We start from the raw sequence: 23403 nt of genomic DNA, 5'->3' as shown, positions 1-23403 counted from the left end.
TGCGGTCCCCAACTCATTAGTCCTCTGGACTGCGATGGCCCAGTCCTCGGAATCATACAACAGCATATCACCCACAGTCCAATGGCCTATGCACTGCTCCTTAACGCTGCCGTCACAACATGACCATGAGCAAGTCAACACACCTCTGGACAAGCCAGAGGCAGCTGCTGTTACTCCACCCATTGAACGTAGGACCTGAGCCCAGCGGCTCACCCGAGCTTTCGACAGGCTCACAACACCGGTTTGAGTGAGTTCTGGGGGAGCCTGTGCAGGGTCAGTCAACTGTGGAAACGTACATAAATCGCAACCAATGACATTGAGTTGTGGTTTCACTTTCAGAGGGAGGTCTGAAGTGATGATGTAATTACGTAAAATAGTTTTACCATGCTTTGTGTTCAGTGTTTGGAATACAATAAAAGAATTGTTCTGGTTTTTCTTAAGCATAAAATGCCTCCGCCATTTTATTTGAGAGTAGTTAGATAATATGAGAGAGCATGAGAGAAGGCCGGCAATTGATACCAAATAGATTGCAAATATTCTCAACGGTCTTATGATGAAAGATAGCTCTGAGGCACGGTTGATCAGGAAGAGAACAAGATGTAATGCAAATCAAGTACATATAGTCCAACTTTATGAAGACAAACAATTCTGTTAAATATCAGTGTGGAGGGGAATAGAGATAACAGAAGTAAAGGAAGTAGGTTCCAGAAAGGCTGCCCACCTTAAAGTAAACCGTTCACTAGAAGTAGCTGGAGCCTTACTATGATAAGACATAGGAGCAGAATTAGGCCATTCAGCCCATCGAGTCTGCTCCACCATTCCATCATGGCTGATCCCAGATCCCACTCAATCCCATACACCTGCTTTCTCACCATATCCTTTGATCCCATGACTGATCAGGAAATGATCAACTTCCCCTTAAATACACACCGGGACTTGGCCTCCACTGCAGTCTGTGGCAGAGCATTCCACAGATTCACTACTCTCAGGGTAAAAATAATTCCTCCTCACCTCTGTTCTAAAAGGTCACCCCTCAATTTTGAGGCTGTGTCCTCTAGTTCTGGATACCCCCATCATAGGAAATATCCTCTCCATATCCACCTTATCTAATTCTTTCAACATTGTGGGTTTCAATGAGATCACCTCCGCATTCTTCTAAATTCCAGTGAGTACAGGCCCAAAGCCGCCAAACACTCCTTGTATCTTAACCCCTTCATTCCCGGAATAATTTTCGTGAACCTCCTCTGGACTCTCTCCAATGACAGCACATCCTTTCTGAAATATGGGGCACCGCGCGCGGCCACTTCGGTGATGATATCTGTTATCTGTCAAGTAGGGGACCGTGCACAATCCTGATTTGATGGAGACAGACGTGAGAGCACAGTGGAACATCTGGAAAACTTCTGAAATGCCGCTTTGCTGCCGCTGCTACTGTGTGGAAATCGGAATCTCCGGAGCTGAAGGCCCCGAAATCCTCGGCTTTGCGTGTTTCAGCGGCTGGGGAGAGATCGAAGGCGCTTGGCAGAGGATGGTGCTCAGGAGGTGGTATCGGAGAGGCTGCTCGGAAGCTCGGAGTTTTCGGATGGATGGACTCAGGGTCGGCTGGGGCCGGCTGCTTCCAAGGTATCGGCAAGTTGACGGTGCCTGGAGGTTTATGGCAGGGAGTTTCTCCCTTTGCTGCCTGCTATCGGGGATTCAGGAGTCAATCGACTCGGGACTTTGAGATTTTTTTTTTACTGTGCCCATGGTCTGATCTTTATCAAATTATGGTATTGCTTTGCACTGCTGTAACTATATGTTATAATTATGTGGTTCTGTCAGTGTTAGTCTTGGTCTGTCCTGTTTTCTGTGATATCACTCTGGAGAAACATTGTATCATTTCTTAATGCATGTATGCATTTCTAAATGACAATAAAAGAGGACTGAGTGTTCTCATAATCTAATCTAAAATTGTTGACAATACTCTAAGAGTAAACTGACCGGTGTCTTATAAAGCCTCAGCATTATCTCCTTGCTTTTATATTCTATTCCCCTTGAAATAAATGCCAACATTGCATTTGCCTTCTTTACCACAGATTCAACCTGTAAATTAACCTTCTGGGAAGGGACTCCCAAGTCCCTCTGCACCTCCGATGTTTGAACCTGCTCCCATTTAGACAACACTTCACATTATTGTTCCTTTTACCAAAATGCATTATTATACATTTCCCAACACTGTATTCCATTTGCCTTTTTTTTGCCTATTCTTCCAATTTGTCTAAGTCCTACTGCAATCACATTGCTTCCTCAGCACCACCTACCCCTCCACCGATCTTTGTATTATCCACAAACTTTGCTACAAAGCAATCAACTCCATTATCTGAATCAATGACAAACAATTGGAAAAGCAGCAGTCCCAATACTGACCCCTGAGGATCACCACTAGTCACCAGCAGCCAATCAGAAAAGGCCCCTTTTATTCTCACTTGCTGTCTCCTTCCTGTCAGCCATTTTGCTATCCATGCCAGTATGTTTCCTGTAACGCCATAGGATTTTATCTTGTTAAGCAGCCTCATGTGTGGCACCTTAACAAACGCCTTCTGAAAATCCATCTATGGATCTGTACTTGGAGCTATGATGTTGTGGCCATTACAGAAACTTGGATGGCTCAGAGGCAGGAATGGCTACTTAGAGTGCGAGGCTTTAGATGTTTCAGAAAGGACAGGGAGGGAGGCAAAAGAGGTGGGGCATGGCACTGCTGATCAGAGATAGTGTCACAGCTGCAGAACAGGAGGAAGGCATGGAGGGATTGTCCACTGAGTCTCTATGGGTGGAAGTTAGGAACAGGAAGGGGTCAATAACTCTACTGGGTGTTTTTTAAAAATATATAGACCACCCAATAGTAACAGGGACAGCGAGCAGATAGAGAGACAGATTCTGGAAAGGTGTAATAATAACAGGGTGGTTGTGGTGGGAGAGTTTAATTTCCCAAATATTGATTGGCATCTCCCTAGAGCGAGGGGTTTAGATGGGTGGAGTTTGTTAGGTGTGTTCAGGAAGGTTTCCTGACACAATATGTACATAAGCCTATTGAGAGCCTGTACTTGATCTGGTATTTGGTCAGGTGTCAGGTCTCTCAGTGGGAGAGCATTCTGGAGATAGTGATCGCAGTTCTATCTCCTTTACTATAGCATTGGAGAGGGATAGGAACAGACAAGTTAGGAAAGCGTTTAATTGGAGTAAGGGGAAATATGAAGCTATCAGGCAGGAAATTGGAAGCATAAATTGGGAACAGATGTTCTCAGGGAAATATAGCAAATGTTCAGGGGATATTTGCATGGTGTTCTGCATAGGTACGTTCCAATGAGACAGGAAGAAGATTGTAGGGTACAGGAACCATGGTGTACAAAGGTTGTTGGAAGTCTAGTCAAGAATAAAAGAAAAGCTTATAAAAAGTTCAAAAAAACTAGCTATATGGACAGGAAAGGAATGGAGGGTTATGGGCTGAGTGCAGATCGGTGGGACTAGGTGAGAGTAAGAGTTTGGCACGGACTAGAAGGGCCGAGATGGCCTGTTTCCGTGCTATAATTGTTATATGGTAATGATAGAGATCTAGAAGATTATAAGGCTAGCAAGATTAAGGAAAATCCCAAAGCATTCTACAAGTATGTGAAAAGAGGTTAAGGCATGAGAGAATAGGACCAATCAAGTGTGACAGTGTAAAAGTGTGTATGGAACCAGAGGAGATAGTGGAGGTATTTAATGAATACTTTATTTCAGTATTCAGTATATGCGTAGTTTGCATTTTGTTGTTTGATTGTTTGTGGTTTTTGTATTGCTATATTTGTGCTCTATTCTTGGTTGGTGCAGCTGTAACGAAACCCAATTTCCCTCGGGATCAATAAAGTATATCTATCTATCTATTTATCTACTACGGAAAAGGACCTCAGTGATTGTAAGGATGACTTGCAGTGGACTGAAAAGCTTGAGCATGTAGATATTAAGGAAGAGGATGTTCTGGAGCTTTTGGAAGGCATCAAGTTGGATAAGTCACTGGGACCGGACAAGATGCACCCCAGGCTACTGTGGGAGGCGAGAGAGGAGATTGCTGAGCCTCTGGCAATGATATTTGCATTATCAATGGGGATAAGAGAGATTCCAGAGGATTGGAGGGTTGCAGATGTTGTTCCCTTATTCAAGAAGGGAAGTAGAGATAGCCCAGGAAATTATAGACCAGTGAGTCTTACTTCAGTAAGTTGATGGGGAAGATCCTGACCGGCAGGATTTATGAACATTTGGAGAGGCATAATATGATTAGCAATAGTCAGCATAGCTTTGTCAAAGGCAGGTCGTGCCTTACGAGCCTGATAGAATGTTTTGAGGATGTGACTAAACACATTGATGAAGGTAGACCAGTAGATCTAGTGTATATGGATTTCAGCGAGGCATTTGAGAAAGTCCCATGCAAGGCTTATTGAGAAAGTAAGGAGACATGGAATCCAAGGGGATTGCGCTTTGTGGATCCAGAATTGGCTTGCCCACAGAAGGCAAAGAGTGGTTGCAGATGGGTCATATTCTGCATGGAGGCTGGTGACCAGTGGTGTGCCTCAGGGATATGGGACCCCTTCGCTTCATGATTTTTATAATTGACCTGGATGAGGAAGTGGAGAGATGGGTTAGTAAATTTACTGATGACACGAAGGTTGGGAGTGTTGTGGATAGTGTGGAGGGTTGTCAGAGGCTACAGCTGGACATTGATAGGATGCAAAACTGGGCTGAGAAGTGGCAGATGGAGTTCAACCTAGATAAGTGTGAGGTGGTTCATTTTGGTAGGTCAAATACGTTGGCAGAATATAGTATTAATGCTAAGATTCTTGGCAGTGTGGAGGATCAGAGGGATCTTGGGGTTCTAGTCCATAGGACGCACAAAGCTGCTACGCAGGTTGACTGTGTGGTTAAGAAGGCACACGGTGTATAGGCCTTCATCTACCATGGGATTGAGTTCAAGAGCCGTGTACATACATCTATTGACGCTTCTGGACACATCTTCAGTGATGTTCCTGGAATCATCGGGTGTTTCGGGTCTTTCAACATCATACAACCTTCTCCAGGTGACCCAGCCGGGGCTGATCAGACCCCAGCTTGTGTCCAGATGGCTAACTACTTATAACTCCATGGCTCCCCTCTTTTGAGCCACAGCCATCTTGAGGCCCTCTCTGCCGCATCGGTGCTACTGTGGATGGCTCTCTTCTTCCCTCCCTCGATGCCCAAAATGCTGAAGGCTCTAGCTAAAGAACGGGCTACGAATCCCCTACAACCAACCTCCACTGGGAGAGACTCGCTCTCCCATCCAGCCTGCTGACAGTTGCTGACCAGTCCTGCGTACTTGGAGAGCTTCCTTTCAAAGACCTCTTCCAAGCTATCTTCCCATGGGACTGTCAGCTCCAGCAGCACCACTTGCTTAGTAGACTCAGACACTAGGATAATGTCTGGTCTCAGGGTGGTGGCTGCAATATGGTTGAGGAACTTCAGCTGAGTTAATGTTGCAGCTATATAGGACCCTGGTCAGACCCCACTTGGAGTACCATGCTCAATTCTGGTCACCTCACTACTGGAAGGATGTGGAAAATATAGAAAGGGTGCAGAGGAGATTTACAAGGGTGTTGCTAGATTGGGGAGTATGTCTTAATGAGAATAGGTTGAGTGAACTCAGCCTTTTTTCCTTGGAGCGACAGAGGATGAGAGGTGACCTGATAGAGGTGTACAAGATGATGACAGGCATTGATCGTGTGGATAGTCAGAGGCTTTTTCCCAGGGCTGTAATGGCTATTATGAGAGGGGACAGTTTTAAAGTGCTTGGAAGTACATACAGAGGGGACGCCAGGGGTAAATTTTTGTTTAAAAAACAGAGTGGTGAGTGCGTGGAACGGGCTGCCAGCGATGGTGGTGGAGCTGGATACGATAGGGTTTTTTAAGAGACTCCTGGGTAGGTACATGGAGCTTAGAAAAATAGAGCGCTATGGGTAACCCGAGGTAATTTCTAAAGTAAGTACATGTTCGGCACAGCATTGTGGGCTGAAGGGCCTGTATTGTGCCATAGATTTTCTATGTTTCTAAATGACACCCACTGCCTCTCTTTTGTTCACCCTGCTGGTTACTTCCTCAAAGAACAATGACTGATTTGTCAGGCAAGATTTCCCTTTACAGAAACCATGCTGAATTTGACTTATTTTATCATTAGTCTCCAAATACCCCAAAACCTCATCCTTGATAATAGACTCTAACACTTTCCCAACCACTGAGGTCAGGCTAACTGTCTTATAATTTCCTTTCTTTTGCTTTCCTCCCTTCTTAAAGAGTGGAGTGACATTTGCAATCTTCCAGTCCTCCGGGACCATGCCAGAATCGAATGATTCTTGAAAGATCATGACTAATGCATCTGTTATCTCTTCGGGAACCTCTTTCAGGACTCTGGGATGTAGTCCATCTGGTCCAGGTCACTTATCCACCTTAAGCCTTTTGAGTTTGCCTGGCACTTTTTTCCTTTGTAATAGCAATGGCACTCACTCCTGCTCCCTGACACTCACGGACATCAGCCACACTGCTAGTGTCTTCCACAGTTAAGGCAGAGATTTAAAGTACCCATTAAATTCATTTGCCATTTCATTATCCCCCATTACTACCTCACCAACATCATTTTCCAGTGGTCCAATATCAACTCTCACCTCCCTTTTACTCTTTATATAGCTGTAAAAACTTTAGGTATCTGCTTTATATTATTGTCTAGTCTGCCTTCATATTTCATCTTTTCCCTTCTTATAGCTTTTTTAGTTGCTTTTTGTTGGATTTTAAAAGCTTCCCAGTCATCTAACTTCCCACTCACTTTGCTACCTTATATACATTTTCCTTGGTTTTTATGCAGTCCTTAACTTCCCTTGTCAGCCACTGTTACCTACCCCTGCCATTTGAGAACTTCTTCCTCTGTGGGACATATCTATCCTGCATCTTGTGAACTATTCCCAGAAACTTCAGCCATCTCTGCTCTGCCGTCATCCCCGCCAATTCCCCCCTCCAATCCACCTGGATAAGTTCCTCTCTCATGCTTCTGTAATTCCCTTTATTCCATTGCAATATTGATACATCTGACTTATGCTTCTCTCTCCCAATTGTCCTTGACATGGGGGAGGGGGAGGGGGAAGGGGAGGTGCCAGATCACTGGAAGATGGTATGTTACTCCACTGTTGAAAAACAGGAGCTATGTGACTCCCTTGTCCACTCGTCCCTCCACACTGATCTCCCTCCTGGCACTTATCCTTCAAAGTGGAACAAGTGCCATAGCTGCCCCTACACCTCCTCTCTCACTACCATTCAGGGCCCAAACAGTCCTTCCAGGTGAGGTGACACTTCACTTGCGAGTCCATTGGGGTCATTTACTGTGTCCAGTGCTCCTGGTGTAGCCTCCTGTATATCAGTGAGACCTGACGTAGATTGGGAGACTGCTTCGCCGAGCACCTACCAGAAAATGGTGGGATCTCCCAATGGCCATGCACTTCAGTTCTACTTCCCATTCCAACATATCAGTCTTCTACTGTCGCGATGAGGCCACACTCAGGTTGAAGGAGCAACACCTCATATTCCATCTGGGTAGCCTCCAACTGAATTGCGTGAACTTCGATTTCTTAAACTTCCAGAAATTGAGCTGCACCCTCCTCACCATTTCCCATCTCACTCATCCTCTTACCTGGCAATCACCTCCCTCTCATTCCTTCCATAGTCATCTACGCTCTCCTATCAAATTCCTCCTTCTCCAGCCCTTTATCTTTTTCACTTATCAAATGCCCAGCTCTTTACTTTGCCCCTCCCCCTCTTGTGGTTTCACCCATCACCTCCCACGTTGTACTTGTTCCCCCTCCCACCCCCACACCTCCTTGGTCTATCCTCTCACCTTTTCTCCCAGTCTCAGCCTGAAACATCAACCGTTCTCTCTTTTCCATAGATGCTGCCTGACTTGCCGAATTCCTCCAGCATTTTGAGTGTGTTGCAAGACAACTTTACAGCAGGCAATTTAATCCCACTGTTGGGGAAGCTTGCAGAAACAATGATGGAGGGGGGAGGGGAAAAAATTAATGTGCATTTAGAGAAGTTTCAGTCTATAGAGTCCACGCAGATTTGTTAATTATAAGAGCCGAACATGATTGAATTTTTCAATGAGTTGATATTAAAAGTTTGAAGGTATGCAGTAAGTTTCTTCCACATGTATAAGAAGTTGAGGAAAGTGTCCATCACTAAGGCTAGTTGGTAAAATGAGACAAGTTGTCCTCTTGGACCAGTTCAGTGACTGCTTAGAAACAGGGTGTGAAGAGCAGAATTTAAAACAGAGGTGAAGTCAAGAATCAGCAGGAGGACAAAGAGAGGCAGGGAGACTGTCCAGGCAAGCAAATACAGACATGAGAATTGTTATTTTTAATCAAAAAGCAAGCAATGAAAGGTAAACAACAGTTCTAAATAGAATACTAGAGCAGAGCAAGAGCCAGAGCATGTGCACAAAGCTGTGAAAGGACATTTTGGGAGTGCAATTGGCAAAGTGATTGAAATCCAGTATTTATATTTCAAGGATGTTATGTTGTACCTGAACAAAGCACTGCTTGGGTGACAATTAGTGCAGATCTAGACAGGGAGCAGAAAAGATAGCCCAGAATGGTTATACTGAAGAGGAATTTCCAGTACATGGTTAAACAAAAGACCAGGTTGTTCTTTCTGAAGCAAAGAAGATCGAGAGGAGATTTGAAAGGTGTGTATATAGTCAGGACTAGTTTAGATATAGTAAGCGGAAGGAAACTGCCCTCATTTGCAGATGGTTCAAGAACAAAGGGGCTTCGATTTAAGATGACGGGCAACAGCTATCGAGGGAGAGAAGTAAAATTCATGCAGCGATAGTAATTTTGAATTCAATGGAGATAAAAGAGTATACTGTACTGCTGTGGGAAAGGAGCATCCATCAAAGATTCTCACTACCCAGGACATGCACTTTTCTCGTTGCTGACTTTTCAGGTTTTGTATTTTTCGTTTCTCACGCTTTACAATTTTCTCCATCTTTTGGGCTCCAATGTGAATAAAGGAACATGTGCCTCACAACTAAAAATTCTCAGTTAAATTGATCAAAATCCCACATTGTAATATTTATGTGAACAAAGGGTTGGTTACTGAATACTTTTTCAAGGCACTGTAAATGTACACTGATAAAATTCTTTCAACTTTGATTAGATAGTTGTTTCAAACAAAATAATTTACAAGGCCCAGCAAAAGAGCATTGGAAAAGGACTGAGCTGATTTCTCAGAAGGGAGGCAATATAGAGTCCTTGGCCAAAGGCGGCAATATAGGGTCCTTGGCCAATTCTGTACCATAATTTTATCAATGAGTCCAACTCCATGAACAAGCCAGGCAGACCCGGTGACCGAGCTAGACAGATTCAAACCAAGGATACCTGATGCAAGTTTTAGGATATAGAACAAGCTTCCTGTCAACAAGCTGTCACGTTTTGCTGTCTATCAGCCCACCTTCTGACATAAACATTACTTATAAAGGACATCTTAGACAAAAGCATTTTTTTTTTAAAAGTAAACACATCAGCTGTGGTGCTGGCCAGAATTTAAAATATTTACTGCCTGTAGCTTATGTGAAAAGTGGTGTCATTGGAGCAAAAGGCCACGCTTATTTTGTATTTTGCAAATATTTTTGGCAAGACTTATTATCATACCAATGCAAAGGAGTTATGATAAACTTTTATAAAACAGTGATTAGACCTCAGGGAAATGTTGCATTGAATTCTGAATACTACACTTTAGGAAGTCAAATAGATTCAAAGGAATAAGACCACAAGACCTGGAAGATAATTAGATCACTTAGCCTATCAAGTTTGCTCCACCATTCCATCAAGGCTGATTTATTAGCTCTCTCAACCCCATTCTCCAGCATTCTCCCTGTAACCTTTGACACCCTGACTAATCAAGAACCTGTCAATCTCTGCTTTAAATGTACTCAGTGACCTGGCCTCTACAGCCATCTGTAGCAATGAATTCCACAGATTCACCACCCTCTGGCTAAAGAAATTCCTCCTCATCTGTTCTAAACGGATGTCTCTCTATTCCAAGCCTGTGCCCTCTGGTCCTGGACTCACCATGTGCACTCTGCTGAGGCCTTTCAATATTTGATAGGTTTCAATGAGATTCCACACTCCTCCCCCCCCACCCGAATTTTTATAAACTCCAGCGAATACAGTCCAATGCCAGTACACTTTTTTCAGATAAGGGGCCCAAAACAACTCACAATGCTCTCTGCAGTCTGACGAATGCTCAGCATCGAGTCTGCTTCGCCATTCCATCATGGCTGATCCCAGATCCCACTCATAGTCATACTTTACTGATCCTGGGGGAAATTGGTTTTCGTTACAGTTGCACCATAAATAATAAATAGTAATAGAACCATAATAGTTCAATAGTAATATGTAAATTATGCCAGTAAATTATGAAATAAGTCCAGGACCAGCCTATCGACTCAGGATGTCTGACCCTTCAAGGGAGGAGATGTAAAGTCCTCAACCCCATTTACCTGCTTTGATGCCCTGATTGATCAGGAAACAATCAACTTCTGCTTAAATATGGCCTCCAACGCAGTCTGTGGCAGAGTGTTCCACAGATTCATCATTCTCTGGCTAAACAAAAAAATCCCCCTCACCTATGTTTTAAAATGTCACCCCTCAATTTTGAGGCTGTGCCCTCTAGTTCTGGATACATCCACCAGAGGAAACATCCTCTCCACATCCACCCTCTCTAGTCCTTTCAACATACGGTAGATTTCAATGACATCCCCCTGCATTCTTCTAAACTCCAGTGAGTACAGGCCCAAAGGTGCTAAACACCCCTCATACGTTAACCCCTTCATTCCTGGAATCATCATGAACCCCCTCTGGTCTCTCTCCAATGACAACACATCCTTTCTGAAATATGGGGCCCAAAACTGTTGACAATACTTCAAGTGTGGCCTGACTAGTGTCTTATAAAGGCTCAGCATTATCACCTTGTTCTTGTACTCTATTCCCCTTGAAATAAATCCCAACATTGCATTTGCCTTCTTTATCACAGACTCAATCTGTAAGTTAACCTTCTGGGAGTCTTGCACTACCTGCGTCTTCATCTAACTTTACTTCGCCTTCAAACCTGGCCACAAAGCCATAATCTAAATTGCTGACATATAACACAAAAAGTAGTGATCCCAATACTGACCCCTGTAGAACACCACTTGTCAATAGCAGCCAACCAGAGAAGGCCTCCTATATTCCCACTCTTTGCCTCCTGCCAGTCAGCCAATCTTCTATCCATGTTAGTACCTTTCCTGTAATACCACAGGTTCTTTACCTTGTTAGCTGCCTCATGTATGGTACCTTATCAAAGGCCTTCTGAAAATCCATGTGAACATTTATTGACTCTCCTTTGTCTATCCTGCCTGTTATTTTTTTTCCCCAAAGAATTGAAACCAATTTGTCCAGCAAGATTTCTCCCAACGGGAACCATGCTGACATTGGCCTATTTTATCATGTGCCTCCAAGTACCCCGACACCTCATCCTTAATAATGTACTCCAACATCTTCCAACCTCTAAAGTCAAGCTAACAGGTCTACAATTTCATTACTTCTGCCTTCCTCCCTTCTTAAGGATGGAGTGACATTTGCAATTTTCCAGTCCTCTGGAACCATTCCAGAATCTAATCATTCTTGAAAGATCATTACTAATTTCTCCACAATCTCTTCAACTACCTCTTTCAGAATCCTGGAATGTAGTCCATCTAGTCCAGGTGTCTTATCTACCTTCAACCCTTTCAGCTTCCCAAGTAACTTCTCCTTAGTTAGAGCAGCTACACTCACTTCTGCCCCATGACTCTCTTCAACTTCTGGCATACTGTTGGCGTCTTCCAGTGAAGACAGACACAAAATACTTCTTCGGTTTGTCCGCCATTTCTTTGTCCCCCATAACTAGCTCTCTCACCTCTGAATCTATTCTTTACATCTCTGAAAAAAATTGATATTATTGATTAGCTTACCTTCATATTTCATCTTTTGTCTCCTTGTGATTTTTAGTTGCCTTCTGTTGGTTTTTAAAAACTTCTTAATCCTTAACTTCCCACTAATTTTTGCTATATTATACACCCTTCTTTTGCTTTTATGCTGTCTTTGACTTTCCTTTTCGTCCACAGTTGCCTCACCCTCCTTTTGCAATACTACTTCATCTTGTGCCTTCCGAATTGCTCCAAGAAATTCTAGACTTTGCTGTTCTGCCATCATCCCTGTTAGTGTCCCCTTCTAATCAACTTTGGCCTGCTCTTCTCTCATGCCTCTGTAAACTCTGTCCCTTGACTTATGAAAGCTAACAGCCCACAAGCTTTCTTAACTACCCTATCTACCTGTGAGGGCAACTTTCAGGGATCTGTGGACATGTACCCCCAGATCCCTCTGCTCCTCCACACTACCGAGTATTTATGATCGCTGACTCCTGAGGGTTTCTTTACCTTAAGCTCCTTAATCAAAAACAAGAGAAAATCTGCAGGTGCTGGAAATCCACGGAAAACACACAAAAGGCAGGAGGAACTCAGCAGGGCAGGCAGCATCTATGGAAAAGAGTACAGTCGACGTTTCAGGCCTGATGAAGGGTCTCAGCCTGAAACATCAACTGTTTGCTCTTTTCCATAAATGCTAACTGGCCTGCTGAGTTCCTCCACGATTTTGTGTGTGTTGCTCTCTAATCAAATCTGGTTTATTATATAACAGCCATTCCAGGGTTGCATTGCCCCGGTGGGCTCAACCACAAGCTGCTCTACAAAGGTGTTTCAAAGGCATTCTATGTTACACATTTACCTGTTACACATTTTTCACCCCATGACACGTCAGGTCTCTTCACCACCTAGCCTCCACAAGCTTGCCACATATTCACCAATCTACAAAATCAGGCAGGATTTTCCCATTCATGATGCAACCACTGAGGCATCTTCCTTCTGACACACCTCCAAGCCTCTATTTGTATTTAGTCAAATGCATTCATGCATGGATTTGGCTCTCCATTAAAACTCACTACTTTTTGGGCTTGAGCAACAGTGGTTGCTATTTTGATGCCAACACAGATGGGTCAGACTGCAGTATATCAAGGTTACACAATGCATACATAACTCAGCCACACAGTGTTTACCCGAGTTAATCATTGTATCTGTGAGAGATACACTGACACTTTGAGAGGGTGTCTATACATGTGCACAAGGTGGGGACAGAGACCTTAAGATGAATAAGTCTAGTTGCACACAAATCAGAGAAACTGTCATCTCAACACCTGCATCTGTATCAACTTCCAGATGATTTCAGGAACCCAGCCAACAATCTCCCTAGTACCACCTGCATCTCCGGTAGTTACGCTAACTCACTCACTCTGTCACACACAGGCTGGGGACTCCCAGAGGGGACAGTGGGGCCAAGTGGGTGTCCACTGGGGCCTTGAGGAGGAGTGTAGAGGTCAGTTTGAGAAGATGGTCAGTGAGGTATCAGCTGTCAGGAAGAGATTGGGTAAACACCAAAAATAAAGAGCCCAGATCTCGGTGGATCTTCCACCTTGTTCTGGACTCCATGTTCTGTATTTTTCCTCATACCCCACCATTTCCTTATACAACATATAACTGAAAAAAATCCAATGCGTCCCAGGCACATCCCTCCCCACTATCGGTAACATCCACACGAGGTGACACTAGGAGCACATTGCACTTCAATAGACTGTTGAAGCTGTATTCTTTCAAGTGTGACAATGGAAAAGTGTGTAGTGTGTATGGAACCGGAGGAGATAGCAGAGGTACTTAATGAATACTTTGCTTCAGTATTCACGACAGAAAAGGATCTTGGTGATTGTAGGGATGACTTGCAGTGGATTGAAAAGCTTGAGCATGTAGATATTAAGAAAGAGGATGTGCTGGAGCTTTTGGAAAGCATCAAGTTGGATAAGTCACCGGGACTGGACGGGATGTACCCTAGGCTACTGTGGGAAACGAGGGAGGAGATTGCTGAGCCTCTGGCGATGATCTTTGCATCATCAATGGGGACGGGAGAGGTTCCGGAGGATTGTGGATGTTGTTCCCTTATTCAAGAAAGGGAGTAGAGATAGCCCAGGAAATTATAGGCCAGTGAGTCTTACCTCAGTGGTTGGTAAGTTGATGGAGAAGATCCCGAGAGGCAGGATTTATGAACATTTGGAGAGGCATAATATGATTAGGAATAGTCAGCATGGCTTTGTCAAAGGCAGGTCGTACCTTACGAGCCGGATTGAATTTTTTGAGGATGTGACTAAGCACATTGATGAAGGTAGACCAGTAGATCTAGTGTATATAGATATTAGCAAGGCATTTGATAAGGTACCCCATGCAAAGCTTATTGAGAAAGTAAGGAGGCATGGGATCCAAGGGGACATTGCTTTGTGGATCCAGAACTGGCTTGCCCACAGAAGGCAAAGAGTGGTTGTAGACAGGTCATATTCTGCATGGAGGTCAGTGACCAGTGGTGAGCCTCACGGATCTGTTCTGGGACCCCTACTCTGTGATTTTTATAAATGATCTAGATGAGGAAGTGGAGGGATGGGTTAGTCAATTTGCTGATGACACAAAGGTTGGGGGTGTTGTGGATAGTGTGAAGGGCTGTCAGAGGTTACAATGGGACATTGATAGGATGAAAAACTGGGCTGAGAAGTGGCAGATGGAGTTCAACCCAGGTATGTATGGGGTGGTTCATTTTGGTAGGTCAAATATATAGCATTATATAGCATTAATGGTAAGACTCTTGGCAGTGTGGAGGATCAGAGGGATCTTGGGGTCTGAGTCCATAGGACACTCAAAGCTGCTACGCAGGTTGACTCTGCGGTTACGAAGGCATACGGTGCATTGGCCTTCATCAATCGTGGGATTGAGTTTAAGAGCCAAGAGGTAATGTTGCAGCTATGCAGGACCCTGGTCAGACCCCACTTGGAGTACTGTGCTCAATTCTGGTCGCCTCACTATAGGAAGGATGTGGAAACCATAGAGAGGGTGCAGAGGAGATTTACAAGGATGTTGCCTGGATTGGGGAGCATGCCTTATGAGAATAGGTTGAGTGAACTTGGCTTTTCCTCCTTGGAGCGACAGAGGATGAGAAGTGACCTGATAGAGGTGTATAAGATGATGAGAGGCATTGATCATGTGGATAGTCAGAGGCTTTTCCCCCAAGGCTGAAATGGCCAGCACGAGAGGGCATAGTTTTAAGGTGCTTGGAAGTAGGTACAGAGGAGATGTCAGGGGTAAGCTGTTTTTTTTTGTACGCAGAGAGTGGTGAGTGCGTGGAATGGGCTGCCAGCAGCGGTGGTGGAGGCGGAAGCAATAGGGTCTTTTAAGAGACTCCTGGATGGCTACATGGAGCTTAGAAAAATAGAGGGCTATGGGTAAAGCCTAGGTAGTTCTAAGGTTAGGACATGTTCGGCACAGTTTTGTGGGCTGAAGGGCCTGTATTGTGCTGTAGGTTTTCTATGTTCTATGTTTCTATGTTTTTTTTGTAAAATGTACGTTATTCTTGTGTATGTTAGATAGTTGATGCTATTTGCTGGAAGTTTTTCATTATAACTGTCCATTTATGTATGCTCACATGACAATAACTGTATCCTGTGACATTTTTATAATCATATCCTGTCATTTTTATAACCAGTTTATTCACCTGGAGGTATAACTGTCATGCAGATAAACTCACTGTTGCTCTCATTTATGGCATTTTCTCCTTACAGCCGCTCATATGCATATCAATAAAATGCCTGTTGCCACTTTGATAGTCAAATGACCAGGCCACCGATTAACCTTTACCTGCAGTCTAGCTTAGTGCAAGTGAAACAGATTAACTATTGGAGGTCCAGAGAACACGATGGCAGTGGGGGAAGAGATGGCAATGATACTGTTCTCTAATCTGGCAGCTGAGTCAATAGATCTGCTGACGGATGGGGTGAGGTTCTACTGCCAGATCAGGGCATGGGATCAGCAAAGGTCAAAAACACCAGATATAACAAGACCATGATGTAAAGTTAGCCCGAGACAGCAAAGTTATTTGACAACAGCCTGCACGATTCTTCCCCAGCTTCACACCCCACGAGAGTACCGAAAACCAGTCTCTACCTATTGAGTTTAAACTGCGCTGGGACTGCTCTCCTTGTCCAGCTATTGAGGGTTACTCCTCAGATCTCCAATGCCAAGCATAGTTCATCACTCTTTTTCTCCCCCTCCCCACAACTAAACAGCAAAACTGCCTTCAGCTCTGTGCTCAGCTGCTGCTTGTGCCCACACAGCAACAGCGAAGAGTGGTGAATAGACCCTCTGTACAAAGGCACCACATGCACACAGACAGCAGCCATCTGTTGCACACTCCACCAAGTCACAGCATAAAAGGCTGCTTGTTCTCAGCCTGGCCTAGCGCACTGGGAAACTCCACCCCCAATAAACGGCAGCGAGAAACAGTCGAGTGCGGCAATCAGATTTATCAAAGCACACCCCTTACTCCCTCCTTTTCCTCTCTTGCTTCTTGCGTGCCCATCTCTTCTTCCTTCCTCATCTGCCCACTTCATTCCCTTCCCCTGGCAAAAAGACAAACTCTTCCCTAACGGTAACAACTCCTCTTATTTGTTCACGTCATGCAGCACAACCTCAAACTCGCCTCTCCCTCTCCCACATGCTCACTCTTCCTGTTTACAAGCACTTTACTTTTCTCCATCCATCCCCTTTTAACTGCAAATTCATGTGTGGAACTTGAAAACTTCACCACCTATATCAGTAAGCTGCATCCTGCCATCCAATTCACTTGGACCATTTCTGACACCTCTCCCCCTTTTCTTCATCCATCTCCATCTCAGATTTACCATAATCCCACAGACTCCCACAGTGACACCTTGTCCCACTGTCAGCCCCTCCTCTCAGTTTCTGCCTCTGTTGTATCTGTTCTCTAGATGAAGCTTTCTGTTCTGACATCTGAGATGCTCTCATCTTTCAGGACAGATGCCTTCTTTCTACTGTGGTTCATGAAACCTTCATCTACATCTCCATTTCTCACTTCTGCTCTCACCCCACCTCCTCCCAAAAAGAAAGATATAGTTCCCTTGGCACTCACCTTCTACCCTACCTGTCTCTGTATCCAACACATTATTCTTTGACATTTCCATCCACTGCAATGGAATACAATCACAAGTCCCACACTGTTTCTGCAGGGATCACACTGTGTCTCACCTTGGTTCACTCATCCCATCGCCCTGGCAACCTTAGGAGGTGCAGCACCTGTCCCTATACCTCCTCCCTCATAACCATCCAGTTCAGGCAGATATTCACTTGCACCTCTTCAACCTAATCTATTGCATCGGGTGCTTCTAACACGACCTCATTTACATTGGTGAGACCAGGCATAGACGAGGCGGCCTCTTTGCCAAGCACCTGTGCTCTGCTCATCATGGTCATCTGGAGCTAAGAGTTGCTATTTTAATCCCCCTTCCCATTCCAACACTGATCTGTCAGTCCTTGGACTTCTCCACTGCTAGGGTGAGGCCAAACACAAACTAGAAGATCAGCATCTCCTATTCTGCCTGGGTACTCCATAATCATAACCCATCTTCCTTTCTTACCAAATTCCATTATCTGCAACCCTTTACTATCATGTTTTATTTCCTTCTTGCGTTGCTCCCTTCCAGTTCCATCTACCTATCAACCTCTGCTCACCTGGATCCACCTATTGCTTGCAGTCCATGTCCTACACCTTCCCTTCATCTCTTTATACTTGCCATCTCCCTCTATTGATCAGTCCAAATACAAGGTCTCAACCCAAAACATCGAATGTCCATTTCCCACCACAGATGCTGCCTGACTTTGAGATCCTCCAGCAGCTCATTGATTGTCTTTTTTCCCCTCACACACATCAGTAGTTCCTCTAACTCACGTGGACAAGCACACCTCCCTATGTCCTCACACACAATGTCCCCATGTCCTTTCTACCCCAAAACACATTCTCGGCCTCTCACCCTGCCTCCCATTATGTTAGACACGAGGCAGGGAGAGAACCAGCCCCACATGGAGGCCTGTGCTCTTTGTTCCTTTCTCATTTCGTGAATATAGGTGCTACCTTTGCACCCACTACTCTCTCCTTGTTTTGGCATGTGCACAATCCATCCCTTCTCCTCTGCATGTAAATTCTCTCCTGCTCCCTCGTACACTCACCCATCACGGTGGTATTCGTTCCCCCTCTTCCCTGGCCATGCTGAATTTCTCTATTGCTCTCTCTTCCCAACATGCACCCAGCTTCCCTCCTTAAATATTCACTTATTCCTTCCCTTCTTTGCCTTGTACCCATGCACCCCTGCTACCCCACCATTCCTCATACACATGCATTCCATTTCCCCTCCCCCTTGTATACTGCCTTCTCCCTTACATGCCTTCCCCTCTTTCTCCTTCTCTTTGCATGCACATTCCCCCACTCTACCCCACCTTTCCCTTGAGTTTTGATTCACGAGGGTGAATATGGCCATTAGTCATTAAGCAGGGTCCTGTGCCATGGAATTGGTCAGAGAGAAAGGTCCTGGTGCCATCAGCTCTGCCCAGCACATACACTGTACAAGCTGTGTGTGCTGGTTGACATCATGGAACAGACAAGGGTTTGGGGCAATGGAAGTTGATGGACTGTGGTTATTGGGAGATAATAAAACAGGAGGTTGGAAATGTGCACTGTTTTGCTGTAGCTTATATGAACTGATATACAATTGATAACAGACAAGCAAGATCCTATCATAACGCACGTTTGTGATCAAAATGGAGATTTAGCATGATGCACTATCAACAATTGGGAAGTAGGCGGTAGAATTTAAATTCTGTTAACAATTTGGAAACAGCAACAACTAGACCAGCAATTATGTGAGAACTGGTAACTCGGTTTAGTTTTGACACAGGTACTGATGTTCCCTGAAAAAGTTTGCTTTGCATGACATCCACACAGACCGTTTCGTTGCATCACGGGATCTGTCTAAAGCGGCACTGTTTGTCACTAATTATACTGAAGGAATGCGGAAAGCCAAATGCACGTGACCACAAAGCAGTACATCGCGTTGCTGGGTGGAAAAAAAGTTGTCAAGTTATAATACTAGGTAAATGAGGAGGGCAACCTCCGTGTAAGGCAAAACTAATCCCCCCAAAATTCGCCCCACACCCCCACCTCCCACAGACACTGTCCCGAATCAGATTAAACCCATCCCCACTCCTTCCCCACAATCCTCTAATAGTTCCTAAACTTCACGGCTAGGACCCGCCATTCCTAAATCACCTCAATGTGACCCTCCCTCACCCAATGTCCTTCCAGCTGCGCTTAAAATCACTGCCTTCCGAGCTGCGCCACCCTCACAACAACGTCGATGTTGTAACAGTCGCTACACTTCAAAGGCACTTTCAGTGTAACGCTACGGAGCGACCACAAAGAGTCAAAAACATTGTGCAAATCTCCATTTTTCTTCCTACATACTCCATCCCAAAGCCAAAATCACCGATATACGCTCGGTCTCGGCTCGGACTCACCAGCTCCACGGCCTCTCAGCCCCGTTCGAGCACAGTCCAGCCCAGCCCCAGTTCCCTCAGTCCAGGTAATCCGTGAGGCACTCTCAGTCCCCCTCTGCTGGTCCCGCAGTGTTTAACCCTTTCACCTTGGGTGACCAGTGAGTTACTCTCTGTCCCGCTCAGCTGGTTCCAGACAATTTCACCCCTTCGACTTGCCTGACCGATGAGTTATTCTCAGGTGATCCCGTAGTTTTTAACTCTTTCACCTTTGGTGCTCAGTGAGTCACTCTCCATCCCTCTCGGCTGGTTAGAGTATTTAACCCTCTCACCATTGGTGACTAGTGAGTCACTCTCCATCCTTCTCTGCTGGTTAGAGTATTTAACTCATTCACCATTGGTGACCAGTGAGTCACTCTCAGTCCTCTTTACTGTCATGTAGTTAACCAGTGCATTACGGGTGGCAAGTAGATGACTCTCAATCCATCTGTGCTGGATGCGCGGTGTTTAACCCTTTCACCTGGGTCACTCTCCATCCCAATCTGCTGATGAGAATTCATGTTTGGGCATCACTAGCAAAAAAGCCATCTTTGTTGACTGGCCTTTGAGAAGGTAGTGACGAGCCACCTGCCTGAGCAGCTACAAATCTTTGGGTAGAGTGCTCCCAGAATCCTGCGGGGCAGGAAGTTCTAGGACTTCGACTGGCAAGGTTCAAGAAGCAGTCTCTCATTCCTAGATCAGGATGAATCAAAATCAGGTTTATTATTGCTGATATGTGTCGCGAAATTTGTTCTTTTACAGCAGCAGTACAGTGCAAAAATTACTGTAAGCTACAACATAAATAGATAGTGTAGAAGACCAATAACGAGGTAGTGCCAGGGTTCATGGACCATTCAGATATCTGATGGTGCAGGGGAAGAAGCTTTTTGTAAAGCATTGAGTGTGGATCTTTAGGTTCCTGTACCTCCTCCCTGATGGTGGTAATGTGAAGGGGGCATGTTCCAGATGTTGAGGGTCTTTACTAATGGATGCCACCTTCTTGAGGCACTGCCCTTTGAAGATGCCCTGGATTGTGGAGAGGTTCGTTCCTCTGTGATGGAGCTGGCGAGACTTGTGCATTGGAGTCTGCAAATCAGGCTATGATGTAACCAGTCAGAATGCTCTTCATCGCGTAGATATGTAAACCAAATCTCCTCGGACTCCAAATGAAGTAGAGTTGCAGGCAAGCCTTCTTTGTGATTGCATCAATACCCAATTGCCCAGGATAAATGTGGTGGAAGTACACATGGGTGGGGTAGGGAGGATGTTTCCATTTGTTGGAATTGGTTTCTGAGGTTATGAGGTGCTGTTGGAGTACAGTGTACAAATGCACTATAGTGTTCCCTTACACTAGTTTGACAACATCTCCTAAACTTGTCAACACAAGTTAGTTAGTTAAAGTCTGTCTCGAGCCTTATAGGCTCATCAGGCCAGTGCTTATGCTGGTTTCCATGGCGTGAAGCGACTGAGAATACTAGACTCCCCCGCGGATAGGACGCCAGTCTATCCCGAGGTTAACCCCCAGCATTTTGCCAGTACCCATTCTCAGCTTGGTGGACTGGAGCAAAGTGCCTTGCTCGAGGACACAACATGCTACCTCAGCTGGGGCTCGAACTCATGACCTTCAGATTGCTAGTCCAACACCTTAACCACTTGGCCATGCGCCACACGCCAAGAAAGTGGTCATGTCTTTTGTAGATGATACACACTGCAGCCACACTGCACTGGTGATGAAGGCAAGTTTAATGTGCTGAATAAATTGTCTTGTCTAGGAATGTACTGTTGGGGATGCACTGAATCAGTGAATGGAGAGCATTTCAACAAGTTTCTAGCTGCATCTAGCTGTTGATAGAAAGGGTTTTGATGCAGGAGGAGAATCACTCAGCTCAGAGTACCCATCCTTAGACCTGCTGTTGCAGCCACAGTAGCAATTTGGCCTGTCCAATACGTTGATGATGGGGGACATGGTGATGGTAACAGCTTTCAGCGCCAAAAGGAGGTGGTCAGATTCTCCCTTTTAGGAGATGGCAACTGCAACACTCTTGTGTGTCAGTTACAATTCCACATGTGATCGCGGGACCGTCGCAGTAGCAGGAGGAGCCAGGGGCTTGGGAGAGCGCTGACTACTGGGAAGCAGCTGAGGAGCTGAGGTGAGTGTGCTTTAAAAGGAGCATGAAGGGTTAAATAGAGTGTTGATTAGAGGGAGTGAGTACTTGAGATCATTGGCAGGGACAGATAAAAGGAGGGGTAACTGAAGAGGAGTGGCCAGTGAAGGAGTAGAGCTTTGATGAGCAGAGACTGATGATGAGTCTGCTCCTGATGAGGTAAGGCTGGGTAAGTTTCTTTAACTAATTTAATTGACTTAGGAGTAGGTAATGGAGGCAGCAGTTAGGGCAGTTGAGTGCACTGTATGCGGTATGTGGGAAGTCAGGGTGAGAACAATTGTCCCTGATGCCTACACCTGTAAAAGGTGTATTTAGCTGCAGCTCCTGACAAAGTGGTAAATGTGGGCTCATGCTTGTGTTTTAAGAATAAATTGGATAGATACATGGATGGAAGAGGCCTGGAGGGTTATGGATTGGGTGCAGGTCAATGGGCCTAGTGGAATAAAGTTTTGGCACAGACTAGAAGGGCTGAATGGCCTGTTTTCTGTGCTATAGTGTTCTATGGGTAACTACCTGTAGTCCTGACTGGTGTTGTATGAAGGTATGAACTGCTTCAATTTCTGAAGAGATGTGAATGGAATTGAAAACTGTGCAAATATCAGGGAACATCTTCACATTTTACCTTATAATGGGAGGAAGGTGATTGATGAAGCAGTTGAAGGTCATTGGATCTAAGCCACTACTCAATGAACTCTTGCAGGGATGCCTTGCTCTAGGATACTGGGGCTCTAATAACTGCAACCATTTTCCTTTGTGTGAGTGAGGTATGGCTCCAAACATTGTAGTGCTTTCCCCTTGAGGCCAAAAGCCATCCCTTTTGCCTCACATCTGGACTCTGACTTTTGGTTAATTTTGGATCAAGGTGGTGATTACATCTGGAGCAGAATTATCCATGGGGAAACTCAGACTGGGTGTTGACAGACAGATTATAGCACTGTCAACAACAGTTTTCAGCTCTTGGCTGATATCTGAGAATAGATTGTTGGACAGTAAAATTTGCTAGCCTTTGTGGTGGCAGACAAATACATTTATTAAACAACTAGATGTTACTCTATTAATACTCCAACACACTTTAAATTCACTTTTTTTGAGACTACACAGTAGGAACAAAATTACCTATGAACCTGATGAGTTTAAAGAGTGCAAAAAAGGTGGTCCTGGTAAGTTTAATGGAGGCATGACCAACAGAACCAGCTGAAGTTAAAGCGAGTGTAGGAGAGGGTCCCCCGTGGATGAACAGAGTGCAGGAAACAGGGCCTCAGGGCCTTGGGGAGTGCTCCTGATGAGTGGACTGAGAACATGGGAACAGGGACCTCAATGAGTGGAAAGGGAGTTGGGGATTTGGTTTCACGTGAGTGGATGGGGAGCTTGAAAGCTGATATCCTGGTGAGTAGCCAGAGTATGGGAACTAGGGCTGCAGTCGGTGGTAAGGGTGCATGGAACAAGGTTCCTTTGGGTGGAGAGGAGCACTGGAAACAGTGCCTCAGTGAGTGAACAGGAGCTCAGGAACCACAGCATGGTGAGTGGATGGGGAGAAGAGCAACAGGGCCTCATTAACTGCATTGGATATGTGGGAACAGGGCACTGGTGAATGGAAACAAAGTGTGG

The 23403-nt window shown here is 45.0% G+C and overlaps 1 protein-coding gene across 2 annotated transcripts in view; it reads right to left on the bottom strand.

The window, feature by feature from the left end:
• pacsin3 (protein kinase C and casein kinase substrate in neurons 3) overlaps window positions 1-19768 on the bottom strand; it is a 122254-nt gene extending 102486 nt beyond the window's left edge. The window contains exon 1 of one of the 2 annotated variants that reach the window (XM_063062272.1): window positions 19616-19768. The gene's annotated coding sequence lies outside the window, so the exon portion shown is untranslated. Of the gene's footprint in view, window positions 1-10306; window positions 10328-19615 lie in introns of those variants that run through there. The other variant, XM_063062276.1, reaches the window with a different exon arrangement.
• Window positions 19769-23403: the final 3635 nt, after the last annotated feature.

Source organism: Mobula hypostoma, chromosome 11, assembly GCF_963921235.1.
Source record: "Mobula hypostoma chromosome 11, sMobHyp1.1, whole genome shotgun sequence".
Classification (NCBI taxonomy): domain Eukaryota; kingdom Metazoa; phylum Chordata; class Chondrichthyes; order Myliobatiformes; family Myliobatidae; genus Mobula; species Mobula hypostoma.
Note: the sequence above shows the minus strand (reverse complement) of the source record. Positions and strands in the feature narration are given on the sequence as shown.